Genomic DNA, 17,690 nt, shown 5'->3' on the forward strand with positions numbered 1-17,690 from the left:
GCTTGGGAGGACCTCTTTGAAACATTTAAGTTTCAAGACAGCTCTTTTGCTTGCCTTGTCTACGGCTAAGCGTGTGAGCGACCTTCATGCGCTCTCTGTGAGCCCTGATTGTATGAGGTTTCTCAATAATGACTCCAAGGTTCTTCTTAAACCTCATTTGAGTTTTATTCCTAAGAACCGAGTGATCCCGAAGGAACCTGTGGTTTTGACGGCTTTCCATCCTCCTCCGTTTGCATCGGAGGAGGATAGGCGTCTTCATTGTCTTTGTCCGGTTAGGGCCCTGAAGGCCTACTGTGACAGGACGGTGGACAGCAGGTCTACTTCTCAGCTTTTCGTGGTCATGAATGCCCGTCAGCGAAAGGCGGTGTCCAAACCCACTCTGTCGAGATGGATTGTGGATGCCATTAGGTTGGCTTACACCCGTGCTGGGTCTGAAGTGCCAGAGGCACTTAAGGCCCACAGTACTAGGGGTGTGTCGACCTCTTGGGCTTTGTCCAAAGGTGTCTCCATTGAGGAGATTTGTGCGGCGGCGAATTGGTCTTCGCCGTCCACCTTTGCGACCTACTATCACCTGGACGTTGCGCCTTCTGCCATGGCGCATACGGTTCTGGGTGCTGCTGCCCCGCCTACTATGTAGTGGGGTGGCTCTCTCCCCTTCCTGGGACAGCATGCTACTGTCTTTAGGATACCTGGGGGGGGACCCTGAGTGTTTCCCTTATACTACTGTAGTATTATAAGGCGGACCCGTGTCTGCCCTTAGTGCATAAGGCAGGTCTCGGTCTGTCAGGGTCTCTTTTTTCTGTCTGAACACGCCCAGGCCCTGTGGGTCTGGGTCGGGCCAGTCCTGAGAGGGGTCACGTCGGTTGACGAGACCTCCTTCCGGGGGTGGTCGGTGTACATGACAGTCTTGTCGGTTCATGACTTCTCGGGGAGTGTATGAGTCCCATAGGGGGACCTTGTCTGGAGGTATGATAATAAACGTATAGGTTCCGAACGGAACCCTGTTTATTTAATACCGGAGGACAAGGTCCCCCGAATTAAGCCCCTCGGTTCGCTAGTTGCGGGCAGAGGTGCGGCTTTAGAGGAAGTTATGATAGCCCACAGGGCTTATATACACTCGGGGGCGGTGCCCTCGTTTTGTGATTGACAGCCCTTCCGACAAATGACATTTCTCGTACGGGAGGATATGAGTTTTACTCTGTTGCGCCGCCAGATGGCGCCGATATCCCATAGGGGGACCTTGTCCTCCGGTATTAAATAAACAGGGTTCCGTTCAGAACCTATACGTTTTCTGCATCTCTGGGTCACTGTCGCAGAGTATGAGTACCAGTCTGTTTCAGGTTGCATCAGGAAGTTGGGTACTTTCAGCCAACATCCAGTGCTAAGGAAAGTCTCTGCTTGCATTTATCTTGATGCACTGTCTGCCCGATTGATTGCAGTCATTGTCTCCACCAGCCGAAGGCTGAGGGAGAGTATGTTTTCGCCCCTGTCCGTGCGTCCGTGCGTGCGTGCGTCCGTCCTCCGAGTTTGTTACCAGCTAATCTCTGGCACCGTTGGCCCGGTCGCTGCCAAAATGAGCACACACACTCCCTGGATGCCAATTCAGAACCTCTGCCCCACATTTTTCAGATGGCCCTGTTCTAGCGCCACCATGAGGCCGATGTTTGCAAAACACATTTCTGTACACTACTCCTACAGATTTTGTCCAAAAATCACGCAAATCGGTAGACAGTATCTCTACAGTCATGTGATCGTCACAGATCTGTCTGATTGTCCATATTCCATCCTGATTGGCTGATATTGGCTTTCAAAGTTTGTAAGATTGGTCTATTTTGGACGAAATGCCTCAAATCACAAACGCAGAGCGCAATTATCACGCAATCGCGCACACACGTTCCCACTAGGACGAGGAAGAAATGCCACATCAAATTTTCGAAATCAGCCTCATGGTGGCGCTATAACAGTCCGAATCGTGGTTGTACCTATAACTCCACCGATCAGTTTCAAACTTTGTAAGCACACTCCCTAGATGCCAATTCAGAACCTCTGCCCCACATTTTTCACATGGGCCTGTTATAGCGCCACCAGGAGGCCAATTTGTGCAAAACTACCTTTTGGCCAGTACTCCTACAGATTTTGTCCAAAAATCACGCAAATCGGTAGACAGTATCTCTACAGTCATGTGATCGCCACAGATCTGTCTGATTGTCCATATTCCATCCTGATTGGCTGATATTGGCTTTCAAAGTTTGTAAGATTGGTCTATTTTGGACAAAATGCCTCAAATCACAAACGCAGAGCGCAATTATCACGCAATCGCGCACACACGTTCCCACTAGGACGAGGAAGAAATGCCACTTCAAAAAAATGTAATCAGCCTCATGGTGGCGCTATAACAGGCCAATTTGTGGTTTTACCTATAACTCCACCGATCAGTTTTAAACTTTGTAAGCGCACTCCCTATAGGCCAAGGAAAAAACATTTCCTTTCATTTTTCACATCAGCCTTTAATAGCGCCACCAGGAGGCCGACTTATGTAAGACACATTTTTGGATATTACTCCTTCAGATTTTACCCACAATTAACACAAATCAGTACACAGTATCTCTACAGTCATATGATCAAGACGGATCTGACCCATATTAAATATTCCATCTTGATTGGCTAAGATTGGCCTCCAAACTTTGCAGGATTGATCCGTTTCGAACAAAATGCCTCAAATGAAACACAGCGTGCAATTATAAAGAAATTGTACATTCGCAAAAGGCCAAGGAAGAAATTACAATACAAAATGTTCAAATCAGCCTCATGGTGGCGCCATGAAAGGTCTAAGATTGGTGAAGAACACATGCCACCCTTTTTACATTTGCCTATTATAGCACCACCAGGACGCGTGGCCTGGTGGAGACATGTGCTCGGAAGAGCACTTCTTCTAGTTTAGAATGTATTTCAAGAACGAGGTGATGTCTGTCCAGAAGACAGTTAGGCTTACCTCGAGCTCTTTCTTCAGCATTATGTCGATCCGTGCAGCAAGGACAGCAGCCTTTCCTATCACAAAGGCAACATGAGTTTGTCCGCTGTTGCTGGTCAGTTTGAGGTAACTGACTGTGCCGTAACCTCACTCACTCGTATCACAGAAGTGGTGTAGTTGTGCGCTAGAGGTTTTGAAGTTTGAGACTTGGCTGAGACTTCTGTTTGTGTCTCCACCAGCCGAAGTTAGGGGGAGAGTATGTTTTCGCCCCTGTCCGTCCGTCCGTGCGTCTGTGCGTCCGTCCGTCCTCCGAGTTTGTTACCAGCTAATCTCCGGCGCCGTTGGCCCGGTCGCTGCCAAAATGAGCACACACACTCCCTGGATGCCAATTCAGAACCTCTGCCCCACATTTTTCAAATGGCCCTGTTCTAGCGCCACCATGAGGCCAATGTTTGCAAAACACATTTCTGTACACTACTCCTACAGATCTTTTCCAAAGATCATGCAAATCGGTAGACAGCATCTCTACAGTCATGTGATCAACACGGATCTGTCTGATTGTCCATATTCCATCCTGATTTGCTGATATTGGCTTTCAAAGTTTGTAAGATTGGTCCATTTTGGACAAAATGCCTCAAATCAAAAATGCAGAGTGCAATTAACATGAAATCGCGCACACACGTTCCCACTAGGCCGAGGAAGAAATGCCACTTCAAATTTTTTAACTCAGCCTCATGGTGGCGCTATAACAGGCAGATTCGTGGTTTTACCTTTAACTCCACCAATCAGTTTCAAACTTTGTAAGCGCACTCCCTGGATGCCAATTCAGAACCTCTGCCCCACATTTTTCACATGGGCCTGTTCTACCGCCACCAGGAGGCCAATTTTGCAAAACTACCTTTTGGCCAGTACTCCTAAGATTTTGTCCAAAAATCTCGCAGATCGGTAGACAGTATCTCTACACTCATGTGATCGACATGGATCTGTCTGATTGTCCATATTCTATCCTGATTGGCTGAGATTGGCTTTCAAAGTTTGTAAGATTGGTCCGTTTTGGACAAAATGCCTCAAATCACAAACGCAGAGTGTAATTAACATGAAATCGCGCACACACGTTCCCACTAGGCCGAGGAAGAAATGACCCTTCAAATTTTTGAAATCAGCCTCATGGTGGCGCTATAACAGGCCAATTCGTGGTTTTACCTATAACTCCACCAATCATTTTCAAACTTTGTAAGCGCACTCCCTATAGGCCAAGGAAAAACCCTTTCCTTGCATTTTCACATCAGCCTTTTATAGCGCCACCAGGAGGCCGACTTATGTAAGACACATTTTTGGATATTACTCCTTCAGATTTTACCCAAAATTAACACAAATCAGTACACAGTATCTCTACAGTCATATGAGCAAGACGGATCTGTCCTGTATTAAATATTTCATTGGCGGAAGGGGAGTCGTATGACATAGTGGCCTTCTTTCTTTGTAATGGAGTCATTGGCCACTTTTATGAATTCAAAGGAGTGCTCTTGCTTTTCATTGAAAGCATTTTCGAACAAGAAGCTCTTCAAGTTTGGCTACAGAAATTCTGACATATGCAGCGTTCCTCAAGGAAGCATTCTAGGGCCGTTACTGTTCCTCCTTTACGTTAACAACATGAATGCTGCCTGTAACTGCAAACTGTTCCTGTTCACTGTTGACACAACTTTGTTAGAGCGTCTTCGGAATTAACAATGCATGCACATTCCGTATATCATTTAAGGTCATTTATTAACAACAGACATATGATCAGCCCGACTTTGGTTCAGAAATAAAAAAGATACGTATAGGGCTTGTTTTATAATATGTGCTATATGTGTGGTTGAAAATGTGTTTGCCCTGCCGCTCTGTGAACAGGTGGTCAACTGAAAGAAAAAAACTAGAATTGAAATATTTCAATATTAAGCTTTGTTGCTTGTCGTTTTCTTTAGCATAACAAAGAAAATTAAATATACAAATTCTCATCTGTAACGCTTCATAATTGCGTTGATTACTAGGTCTACTAGGCTACTTTAGCAGTGTAGAGAGGGCAGAGGGGGTAAAAGTCAGAGAGTTGAACAGATCCATAAATGGATGGACATGAAACGTGTCAAAGTGAACTCATATTATCATCAAAATGGGACACAAATTCCATATTGAAGCATTTTTGTCCTCCTTTACGCGAGGCGATGGTGTGTTTAGTGGATAACATTAATGTGTTTGTGTGTGCGTGCATGCGTGCCGCACACGTGCGTGTGTGTGTTGAAAGGCGAATCTTAAACAATTATCCTGTAGTGTTTAATGCTACTCGATGCCATACCTGAAGACAGCATTCAAGAGAATTGCCTTGTCCAAACTCTCCTGACTCACTCACTTGAATGCAGAATCTTATGTTGAAAGAATTGCCCTCTCTGTGTAGAAATACATGCCATATGCCACATCTCCAGGATTGACTAAACGCTTAGTTCAGTGTGGTGTCAAGAACTGAAAATAGCCGACCTCCAAGCTCACAACACACGATTTTCAATATTTTGAGAAATTTCAGCCCCTGCCTCTCTAAGATTCTCTGCACGTCCCTGGTCTATTCCAGCAGAAAGGAGGGGCACGGATCAACTACTGGGTAAATTCTCGCTCAGAGCGTGCAATTTCCTCATCTCTGCAGCGCAAGTGAGCGCAAGTGTGACATCCAATGTGCTGTGAGCCTATAGCTCCGACCAGCCAAAACGTCTGTCGGAATTTTCGAGCGCTCCATGATGACGTTGCTTCAGGACAGTTTTGGAACCTGGTTATTGCCTTTGTCGCTTTCAGCAACAAAGCAAAAAAGTTACCTTAACCAAATAAATGTGTCCCAAATAAAGCATTTTGCATTATGGTGGCATGTATTCGAAGATATAGGGTACTTTAAAATATTGTCAATTTCTGCTAAGCAGCAAGTTGGAAGTGACATATTTATTTTATATTAGGACTTGTTTACCCTATGTGACTGCACATGCAACAAAAAGAAGTGTTTGCATCTGTCTACAATCTTCACATTTTATGCAAGCTTCCGTTGCACATACTATGACATGCAACTTTGTCATATTAAGAACACTTATGTTGCAATGATTTTTTCTCTTCAATGTCTCGCGTTGCCATGGTTACCATAGACTTCCATGTAATTGTGCAATTGTGTAAAAAGTGCACGCCCATGCCTAGATGATGCACCACGTGTGTAGATGCTGTTCACAGCTTTCAAACAAAAAAATCCGCTTGGAAATCCGTTCAGGCATTCATGATTTATGGGCCATTATGTTTTCTTCAGATGTAAACAAACATGGCTGCCATGTTTGAAAGAATGGGTTGGTATGGGGGTTAAACATGCAATTTCGCGATCGCGATCACGCCTAATACATTTCTGGAGGTCCAAAAAAAGTTTTTGAAAAAAAAATTTTTGAAAAAAAAAAAAAAAAAAAAAAAAAAATCAAAAACGGCCCAAACTCGGGAAACTCGGGGTTGGCACAGCGTTGGTATCAATACAAACTCGGGAAACTCGGGGTTGGCACCAGATGTGTTAATTAAGGTAGTTACATTCAAAAACACATTTAGCTTTTATAAGATTTTCAGAGCTTTATGTTGAGCATTTAAATGTCTTATTCATGCTTATTTCAAATGTTTTGTTCAAAGCAGCATGAGTTGAGCAGAGAAAGCAGCAGCAGTCATACTCAACATGTATTCATTGTTTTCAGGGGTCATCTCCATGCTGGCTTGTGGTCGACAAACGGAACATGAGAACATTGTAATGTTTTGTAACAACTAAATCTAGTATTTGCCATGGACAAGGAAGTCTTGCTGCTGACACGTGTGTCCATGTATGGATATCACATATTGATGACCCCTGATTGTTTTCATGTCATTAACCTGTAACAAGTGGACGTTTTATAACATGACCAAGACAATGACAGATATGGAGATGGACTGAACATTTCACTCTTTATTGTCACATCACAGGTTTATGCCCAGGGCATCAGGTTTACAAGTGGGTGAAAAAATTAACATACAGGCTTCATACCCAGGTATAATGTTTAAAATTTGTCTATGGTATTCCTGGGGAGGCCTTTGTTTCTCGTTTGCACAAATGGCAATTAAAAGCCCCTCCTCTGAGGTTTGAATTCACTGAATGTTGAATTCACGTTTCCCACTTCCACGTGCGTCACGGAAACAGAAGTTGGTAGGCCAATCAGAGGCAGGTGGGTTGCCACCTTCTCAGGGCGGATGAGCTTTTAATATCTATGGTTCCTGCCCAGGGAGGATGCAGAACCTTCGTCCTAGACGAATACCATGTTTTTATGGATAGACTCACCATGGTGGACTTATATTTAAAATAAGTGACTCATTGAATGCCTTTTAATTTTCCAGTCAGTCAAATTTAAAAACAAAACAAAACAAAAGCATAAATGTGAAGTTATGCAGCATTAATAATTTTTTTATCATTGACATGTTACATAAATGTAGGCTAATTATAGATCTTGAATCAAAAACCATGGATCATTAAAGCATTACTTTCATCTTTACATACACCCTGCTGATTTTCATCTAAGCATGTGTGTGTGTGTGTGTGTGTGTGTGTGTGTGTGTGTGTGTGTGTGTGTGTGTGTGTGTGTGTGTGTGTGTGTGTGTGTGTGTGTGTGTGTGTGTGTGTGTGTTTTATCAATCTCTGACCATCTGACCTTGCTGTCCTGACTAAATGAAGCTGACATGCTAAAACAAACATATTTAAAGCTTTCAGTTACTCTGATGACATTGGATCAGTCTATACAGTACTATATACTATATTCAAGAATAGGATGTATACATCTTGAAGTTAATCATGTGTTGCACTGCATCCAGTATCAGAACATCAATGTCATCATTCAGGGCTGTTTCATCATGGTAATTCTTCACAGGAAAGATGCTGTCCTCTGGAATCCGCACTGTGGCACGGACTTCCTCCATCTGTGTTGTGAATAAAATGTAGTTAACATTCAACAGAGATTAACAGGTGGTTTAATAATAGTGTATAAAACTTCCAATAGATTCACCTTTTCCTTCAGGTTCTTGCTCTGGTAAACCTTTTTTACATCATTCTTCACCAAAGAACTGGCCTCATCAATTTTGGTGAGAATGCAGATTTGTGGAATGCCTGTCAAAAGTGCAGAATATATTCAGCCTACAAATCCCATGAAGGGACATTAACCCGACAAGTCATTTTAATTTATTTCACCCAGTGAAAACGACACTGATACACAAAAATTCGAATATAGTTCTTAATCACACCAATACTGTATGATTCATTTAAGTGTGGTTTGTTTTTTTGTTTTTTTTGTTTTAGTAACAAAAAGTCAACAACCATATGATAGCAAATAACACTAAAATGTTCTATTACCCATCTCATTTGCAATGTCTCTCATCTTCTTCATGGACTCTATGGATGAAGAGGTCATCTGGTCAGCAGGAATGACCAGAACCAGAACATGGGTTTGGTCCTCTGGAGCGGGGTTACGGTTGTAGAGAGGATCCTTATCTGACATCGCTGCTGCAGGTTTGAACTGTAGAAGGAAAATAATTTAGCTTTTCATAAAATATGGTTTAAATTCTTAATTTGTGTTAACTTTTTAACTGCCAGGGGCCACAAGGTGCCGCTAGAGTGCCAGCCATTCCTCCATAAGGCTTCATAGTAACATCCAGTTAACCACGAAGAAGTGGCTTCTGTTTTCTCTTCAAACAGTGTTATGAACGTGAAATGGAGGCCGAGAGCTAACAGTTAGCTATCGGCTATTTATTTTTTTAGAAGCCCGATCGGAGGCTATTTAGCCGCAAAAAAAAAAATTCCGCTGCACTAGGAACACAGTTCAGAGAAAATGAGCTCTAAAGATGTGAGAATGTATTGGATTAGGCGGCGTGTTTCGGCGGCGTTACCCGCAAAAAAAAAAATTGGATTGGATTGAAAAAAAGAACCGAAATTCTTCAGTTTGGGCACTAAATGAGTTAATAATGACATGCTATCATTGACAAATGTTAATGAGAGAGTGTGACATGTAGTCATTTTTACCTTGTAGCCATCCATCACACGACCTTTCAGAGCCAATCGAATGTCTTCTTCATGAACTCCTGTCTCACCCCCAAGGCCTGTGAGCTCATTGAACATGAAGTGTCCTTCCTTGAATTTATAGGTTTTATACTGTAAAATATGAACACATCTCTGTAGGACAGTGCTTGTAGCCAAGGCTTCTATAGAAAGTGCATCACAATAGAGATCATAATCATAACATGATCATAACATAAATAGTACACAGCAGACTTCAGTACATTATGGTGCCTTTCAACATAAATATTTGATGAGGTGTTTAGGTGTAACTGCAGCACAACTCAAATGGTCAGAGACTGACCACAGTATTCTACTAGGATTAAAAGAAAGAAAGAAAAAAAAAAAGTCTCACTGTTTGTGATCAGGATATAGAATTGCTGCTGGTGTCTATTTTACATTATTATACTGCTGTTTGTGTTTGTACAATAACAGTTACACATTTTAATGTATATGATACAGTATATTAAGCAGAGCATGTATACTCTAAGTACAGCACAATGTACCTTCACTAGTACTGTAGGTACAGTATACTGCAACAAAATGTATTACTTACTTTGGTGGTGTAACTTGTGTAACCACCACCAGCATACACAGATGCAACATGGCTCATTCTCCCCTTTAAGACACTGCTGACAGAGTTGATGAAGCTGGACTTTCCAGATCCTACTGGTCCATGGAGCATGATCCTGATGTGTTTGATGTTCTTATTTTCAGGGTGGAATTCTTTCACACTGTTAAGCAATGTGTCTTTGGTTCTGAAGGAATAAAATAAAATGATAGACAAATAATAAAATAAAATAAACGTTTTGCACATAACTAGTGGTGTGCATCCTGGTAAACACACAGCCCACCTAAATCTTCTCAATACACCACTTGTCATAGTCATACTGTAGTCATTGATAAGCTTTAAGTACAATGTTATTTGATCAGAAATGGACCAATGATTGTTGTGTTACAACATAAAGGTTTAAAAGTAATGATCATGCATAAGGCCATAGGTCTTGTGTCATACCTTATAAGGCATACTCAAGGATAACTGCACACCAGGCTCAGTATAACATAATGATAAGCCATATGTGCACACAAGATCAAAGAGAACCAATTAGACAGTCTTCTGTCAGTAAAGTGTTTATTTTCTTATTGCTCTTACCCAAAGTTGTCCATTTTCCATAGTTGAACTGAAAAATAAAGCACAGGTCTGAGGCAATGTTCAATCTACAAAAATACCTTCAAATGACATCATACAAGTATATATATCTTACTATATATTATACATTTAGTCTAATAATAATTTAAAGCTGCGCTATGTAACTTTCCTGTTCTACCCAGGAAACGTTCTGCCATTGTATCAACACATCTTACTCTCAGTGTCCTGTTTTTTCTTCTCCTCTGATGTGCTGAGGATTGAGAAACAGAGAATTACATAAAATGAAATGAACACCAGCTAGAATTAACACACAGATATGGCAAGTCATGGTGTTCAAAGAACAACCCATATTACCATGGAACATTTGAGGGCAGCCATGGCTGAGTGGGTATTGAGCCTCTCTGGCCAGTCCTGGGATATGTCGATGTGCATCCCTGAGCAAGAGCTGTAGTTTGGTGCTCACTAAAGCTGCTCCTAGTTGTTGGAGGATGGGTGAAAGCAGAGGACAAATTACGTGTACCGTATGTGCAAATATACTGTGACAAAAGAATTAAAAAAAAAAAAAAAAGAGTAGTAGTGGGGACCAAATTATTATTCTGTGACAAAATTATTACGGTGTATAAATTCCAGATTTAAGTTTATAGGAGTAGGCCTATGTGTTAATTATGAATTAAATTTGTTTTCTTTCAGTTTGCATTTGGAATACACCTCCTCAGAAAATATGTTGATGATCTTCCCAAAACAAATGTAATACAATGTAATTGCATAGGAGTACAATATTATTACCTGGTGCTGGTTCTGTCCTGGCTGTGTCCTGTGGGTCTTTCGTAAGGAGTTACGAAAGAGGCTAAGAGAGGGGGGGGAGGCTTAGATCAGGTCATCATGAACGTGTTGTACAATGTGTGTCACTCTATCAGATTTGTACTTCTGGAAAGGTGCTAACACATGTGGCAGGTCCTAATGCCATGCAGGTGCCTATTGAGCTTAAAAAAAAAGTCACAAAGTAATATAGCTTCTAGATTTTACGTTTAACCTCATTCAAACAAGTATAATTATCTTCTTCAAATAATTATGTTCAGACTGAAAAAGAAAAAAAAATACAATACAAAAATAAATAATAATACCAGGTCCCTATTGACACACACAGACACATATTCTAATATTGCAAAACAATGTTTTAAGTGCGAATGTATTTTCAGTGTGAATATGTTCGGGACGGGTTTATTTTTTATGCAGTCTATATGGCTGGTCAGGAAAAAGCTGTCAATGAACCTGATAATGTGACTATTGATACAGACTCCTTCATATGGGAGGCCAGCTGAATGGGTAGAGACACAGTATGAGATACAGTACAGAAGGTACTCAGTTCTTCCTGGCTCTGGCCATGTGTAAAAGTGTACCTGAGTAAGACACTTAGGGCTCTATTATGATCCAGGTCTTATGCCTTATGCCTTAACTTCTTTGCCTTTTTTTTACTATTTTGAAAAACATTTTAAATACTTCAAATGCTGATCTACATCTGCACGTTGTGAGCTTGCAGATCAGCTATTTGAAATATTAAAAAAAAATATGTGTATATAGTAAAAAAAAAAGGCAAAGAAGTTAAGGCATAAGGCATAAGACCTGGATCATAATAGAGCCCTTTACCCCTAATTGCCTGCCCGAGCGCCCATGGCCACCTGAACAGCCATCAGCTGGGGATTAAAAGAAAATACAGATATTTTTCTCCCGATTCCAATCTTTTAAAAATCATCCCGATCACCCGATCCGATGGGGTCATCCCTGTTTCCCTTGTAATGCAACTTACAAGCCGATGAAGTATAGGTCTTCACGGTGGATTTCAAAGTGGGCTGGAAAGTTTAAAAAAGCATGTTATCAGACACCGAGCAAAAGAGCTTGTATGACATCATTACTAGTACATTCATACTGGTATAGTATATTTAGTTATTTATCTCAGTGGTTCCCAGACTTTTCAGGTCCAGACCCAAAAGAGATTAAATGTTTGCCAGGACCCAAACTAATGAAAATAGCAGATCTATAAGTAGCGCGGGAAATTAAGTACGTTTTTTGGAAGAATCATTCAGTTTGTGATACAAGCACCACATTTTGCACAAAGTTTCCTCAGGGCCTACTTTTTTCTTAAAAGCATGTTAGCCACTAAAAAAAGGGCAATATGGCAATATCCCATTGACTTTCTATACAGGACAATAATACAAAAAATAATCTGCTTTAAGTATCATGTGAGGGTCATCTGTTTTGCACGAAAAACATTCCTTGGGCTAAAAACGTATATATATATATATATATATATATATATATATATATATATATATATATATATATATATATATATATGTATATATATAATTTTTTTTCTATAGTGAAGTCAATGGGACAGTGAATATACAAATGGCCATAACTTTTTTTTGTGATGTTTCCGACTGGTCAAGCCTCTCATTCTGTGGACCTAAATGATCAAACTAATAGATAAAACAGAAATAGAAAGTACGGCCTGACATCACAGGTCATCTCACATTTTGGGTGACTGGGTCCCCGGCTATAAGCAAGACACTGAATCCCTACCAAGCTTCAATGTTCTTCACCTGACCTGTTCTCTGACCTCCATGTAGTGGAGACCTCTTTAAAGAAGTAATAAGAAGAATATAACAATATGATGTGAAACTGTAACTCGTACCAAAGAACGTGTAGTCTCCAGGACTTTACTGAAGACGTTGTCATTGTGGCTGCACTTCAGGAATTCACCTTCCCAGAACAGAGTGTCGACAGTGAGGATGACATCTTCTCTGGTCACATGTTTACTGCTGTCCTCTAGATAAGCTGGAACATCACGTTTGTGACGCATCACCACCAGAATCACTGGTTTACCTCCTTTCAACAGAGATAGGATGAATGAATTAATACATCTGGGTTGATGATTTATACATCAATTGAACTAAAAAAAATCCCATCAGAGGATTTCTCACTTGGAATCTTCGCCATTGCTGCATCGACATCAGTTCCAGTTCGTGAGGGGCATGGGCAGAAAGCCAGGATGTAGTCACTTTGGTCGACAGAATTGTTCTGAGTCATTCCACGACATTGAAGTTGTCTAATGAATGTTTCATGGGCACCACGGGTCTCTCCAGTCACAACAACGAAGAAACTGCAGAACTTCCCTGGTGTCAAGATAGAGATAAGACTGGAGATGTTATAGACCATATCACACCGCAGCCATCTTGGATCACATGACTTCCTGGATAGCAGCCTGCATTACAAACCATTGTGAACAATGGAGCAATGGTCCAAAAATATGAGTTCTGTTCAACCAATTTCTTTTGACCAAATCGACAAATGACAACATCAACTGCCCCAAAGGGATTAAATAGAAGGGTACATCCACGATATTCATGGTAGTTAGGTTGCACTGTTATAGATAACAGATAAAAAAAATCTTTCTCCAGATATTTTTCCATTCAAGTGGATGGTAGATACAGATTTTTTTTTTAAATCTGTGACAGATATTTTTTTATCTGTATCTACCATCCACTCGAATGGAAAAATATCTGGAGAAAGAGATTTTTTATCTGTTATCTGGCCCAGTGGGAATGGGCCTTTACTCTACAAAGACTTGCTACAGTATCTGTGCAGACTAGTGCTTGCTCTGCCATTATATAGTTAATATTACTGTATCGTGATTCTTGCATATTAATCAGGAACAATCTAACAACAAATAGTTAATGATGGTGGAGCAAGCACTGCACAGATAGCAAGTCTTTGTACACAGTAAGGTTGCAATCTAACTTATCTTGAATATCATTACCATGGATGTAATCAATCCTGTTACTGTAGCCCTTCAATTTAATCCTTTTGGGGGTGTTGATGTTGTCATCTGCCCATTTGTCGATTTGGTCAAAATAAATTGTTTGAACAGAACTCATATTTTGGGACCATCGCTCCATTGTTCACAATGGTTTGTAATGCAGGCTGCTATCCCAGGAAGTCATGTGATCAAGATGGCCGTGGTGTGAATATGGTCTATTGAGGCAACAGTCAAGCTGTATCAATAGATGAGCAGGGAAACCACCTCAAATGTAGGCCTATACATTATATTGTATTAACATACTCTACATAGATATTGGACAATATCATTATATTATCAACTCTTACTCTCAGTGTCCTGTTTTTGCTTCTTATTAGCTGAAGTGCTGAGGATTGACAAACAGATAATTAGATGAAATGACAACCACCAAGAACACAGACAAAAATAGGGCAATTATGGTTTTCTGATGCTTCATTAAATATAGGAGTATGTTAAACGAAAAAAAAAAATTCTTTGGCACATTGCTTGTCACCTATTCAGAACATATTTAAGATCTTTCAAAAATAATTGCAATAAATGTAACTATAGGGAGACTCAGACCAAAGTACAATAACAGTGAAATATATTACCGGCCACTGGTTGGGTTCTGTGGGCAAATTACAGGGGCAGCTGAGAGAGAGAGAGAGAGAGAGAGAGAGAGAGAGAGAGAGAGAGAGAGAGAGAGAGCGAGCATTGTGTCACTTTTTACTATACTGCCTGTTGGAAACATGCACACACAAGCGCGCGCACGCACACGCACACACACACACACACACACACACACACACACACACACACACACACACACACACACACACACACACACACACACACACACATTGTTTCTATGACAAGATGCAATAGATAAGATAGCAATGATCCACAAATAATTTTTTTATGGTTAATAAATTGCCTTATTGTGTTCAAAATGCTTTGACAGTATTTTTTTTCCTATAATTTTTATCCCATGATTTTGGAACCCATTTTCACCCAGTGCCAATTGCCTATGTAATCCTGGGCTCTGCTCTCCCTCTGCTGCGCCTGGGGAGACAACGGACTGACCTCATGCTTCCTGCAATGCATGAGTAGCCCAAGTTGTTTCTTTTCACCTGACAGTGGGGATTTCCCTGGTTTGGACGTAGCGCGTGGAAGGCACATGTTATTCCAACAAGTTCCTTTCCCCTCCATCAGGCGCCCCGGCTGGCCTGATTTCATAGTGGTCTGAAAAGTTAAAATAAAAAGCATGTTATCAGACAGAGAGATGGTGTAGTTCCCAGTGTGACTTCATCACTAGTATATTGAGTTATTTAACTGATGTTCTTATCCAGTTTAACAATGACCCTTCTGTCCTGCCGAAGGGAATTTGTGTATTTTTTTTTTAGGAAATAATTTTGATAGGTAATTGTGGCTGTGATTGTGACATTTGGTTGTGACATGATATTTGGGGGGAAAGTGTGTTTTTCAATGTAGTTTGGAACTTTAACATTTCATCCAAATCCACTGCATTTTGACTGTGCAATGTTTTTGTTACAATCTGTACCATAGACTTCTAAACCACATGTTTTGACCAGCCCCTTAACGTCATTAAGTTCTAATTTTAAAATAAATCAAATCACGAAATTACCCCAATTTTGCCTCTCCCCCATTTTATTTGTATCCTTTATTTAACATGGGAAATCCCATTAAAGTAGAATTCCGGAGTAGACATTTTCTTACCTCATCCAGGATTTTACTGAGGGCTTCATCATTGTGTCTGCACTTCAGGAATTCACCTTTCCAGAACAGAGTGTCGACAGTGAGGATGACATCTTCTCTGGTCACATGTTTACTGCTGTCATCTGGACGAGCTTCAACATCATTTTTGTGATGCATCACTACCAGAATCACTGGTTTACCTCCTTTCAACAGAGAGAAAATGTATCAATTGATTAATCTCGATGGATGATTACTACATCATTGAATCCATCAACTTTTATAAGAGAATGTCTCACTTGGAATCTTTCCCATTGCCTCCTCGACATCGATTTTAATTTGTGAGGGAGTGGGGCAGAAAGCCAGGATGTAGTCACTTTGGTCCACAGATTCTTTCATAATCTGTCCCATTCCTTTTAGTTGTCTAATGAATGTTTCATAGGCACCACAGGTCTCTCCAGTCCAAACAACAAAGAAATTGAACATCTGCCCTGTTATCAAGATAGAGAGAACTGTAACAGTCAAGCTCAATTAACCGTTGTATATACAACCAATATTAAAGACAATAATTAAATATTGTATTAAATAAAAACCATATAGCTGCATTCATTAATCTGCTCTATCCATCTCCAAACCAGATGCAATAATATTATGAAACTTCAGCTAGAATATTAGTTTCTAAATGTCTTGTAACTTTAGTAAAAGTGTAGCACATATTATGTTCTTACCATGATCCTGTGGTGTTTCTGGTCTGAGGAACAGAAAATAAACAGAAAATAACATGAGATGAAATTACCTCCATCAGCAGGTCACTAAAATAAGACAGCAGAAATCCAGCAACACTGACATATACTGTAGTAAAATCTCAAAATGCTCGGCCCAAACATGAGAACAGTCAGCACTCAATGAATGGATCCCTTTTCCCATGGATCATCCTCTGTCTGGGTGAGACGCAGTAGGCCTACATCTAGGCTATGTGAAATGGACCTTCACTGAGTGCAGACTGTTTTCTTGTTTTCACTAAATATGCTTTAGGACAGCCATGAATAATATAGGTTGTCCTTTGATCCAAGTTAGTGACAAGAACAACCCAAAGGAGTGGGGACACAATTATTATAGTGAATTATTATGTTGATAGCCTTCTGTAAATTAGCAGCATTTCAAAGGCAAGTGATTCTTCAAGACCACAATGGAAACAAGCACTCAGGGCTTTTTGTGTCATCCTTTTAGCATAATTGTATAATTGCACCACTGTAGTCAAAATGTTTTCAAATAATTAAATCAATCAAACAATCAATCAAACAATCAATCAAAACTGATGCCGTTTCCTAGAATAACAAAAAGTCTACTTGCAAAACAATAATGATTTCCACTCACCCCTTCACTGGTGTTTTTCCCCAGTTAAGGAACCACGACATCGTATTATCGCCTGAAAAAGGTTTGGGCAACAACTTTTCTTTGTCCGATAGACCTACAGTATGTAGCCTAGTTCAGCCTGTCAAGTGTAAATGATTGTTTCACATGCTTTTAGTCCAATCTGTAAGGCTCCTCCCTGTTACTGCCCTGACTCACTCTGATGTCACTGCCTGCTAACATGATACTGATAAAGCTGTGAAAACCTTAAGAATCTGTGATGAATATATTACCTAAGTTCCCTCGAGCTTATTTATTTTATTATATTTTTCTTTGTATTCCTTCATTTTATTGTAATGTGACTGCTTTTTGTCCTGTTCTCTTTGTATGTATTGTAATATTTTGTCAATAAAAAAAAAGATGGAAGTCAGTGTGGGATTTGAATAAGAACTAATATGTGTTACCAACCAAACCAGCGAAACTTGGTTTTAAAATTATACTGGATTCATCCTGTAAAGCAGGTGCTTTCCAGATTTAAAAGCCATGCTGA

The sequence above is a fragment of the Nannobrachium achirus genome, assembly GCF_963921795.1.
Source record: "Nannobrachium achirus genome assembly, chromosome: 3".
NCBI classification, from domain to species: domain Eukaryota; kingdom Metazoa; phylum Chordata; class Actinopteri; order Myctophiformes; family Myctophidae; genus Nannobrachium; species Nannobrachium achirus.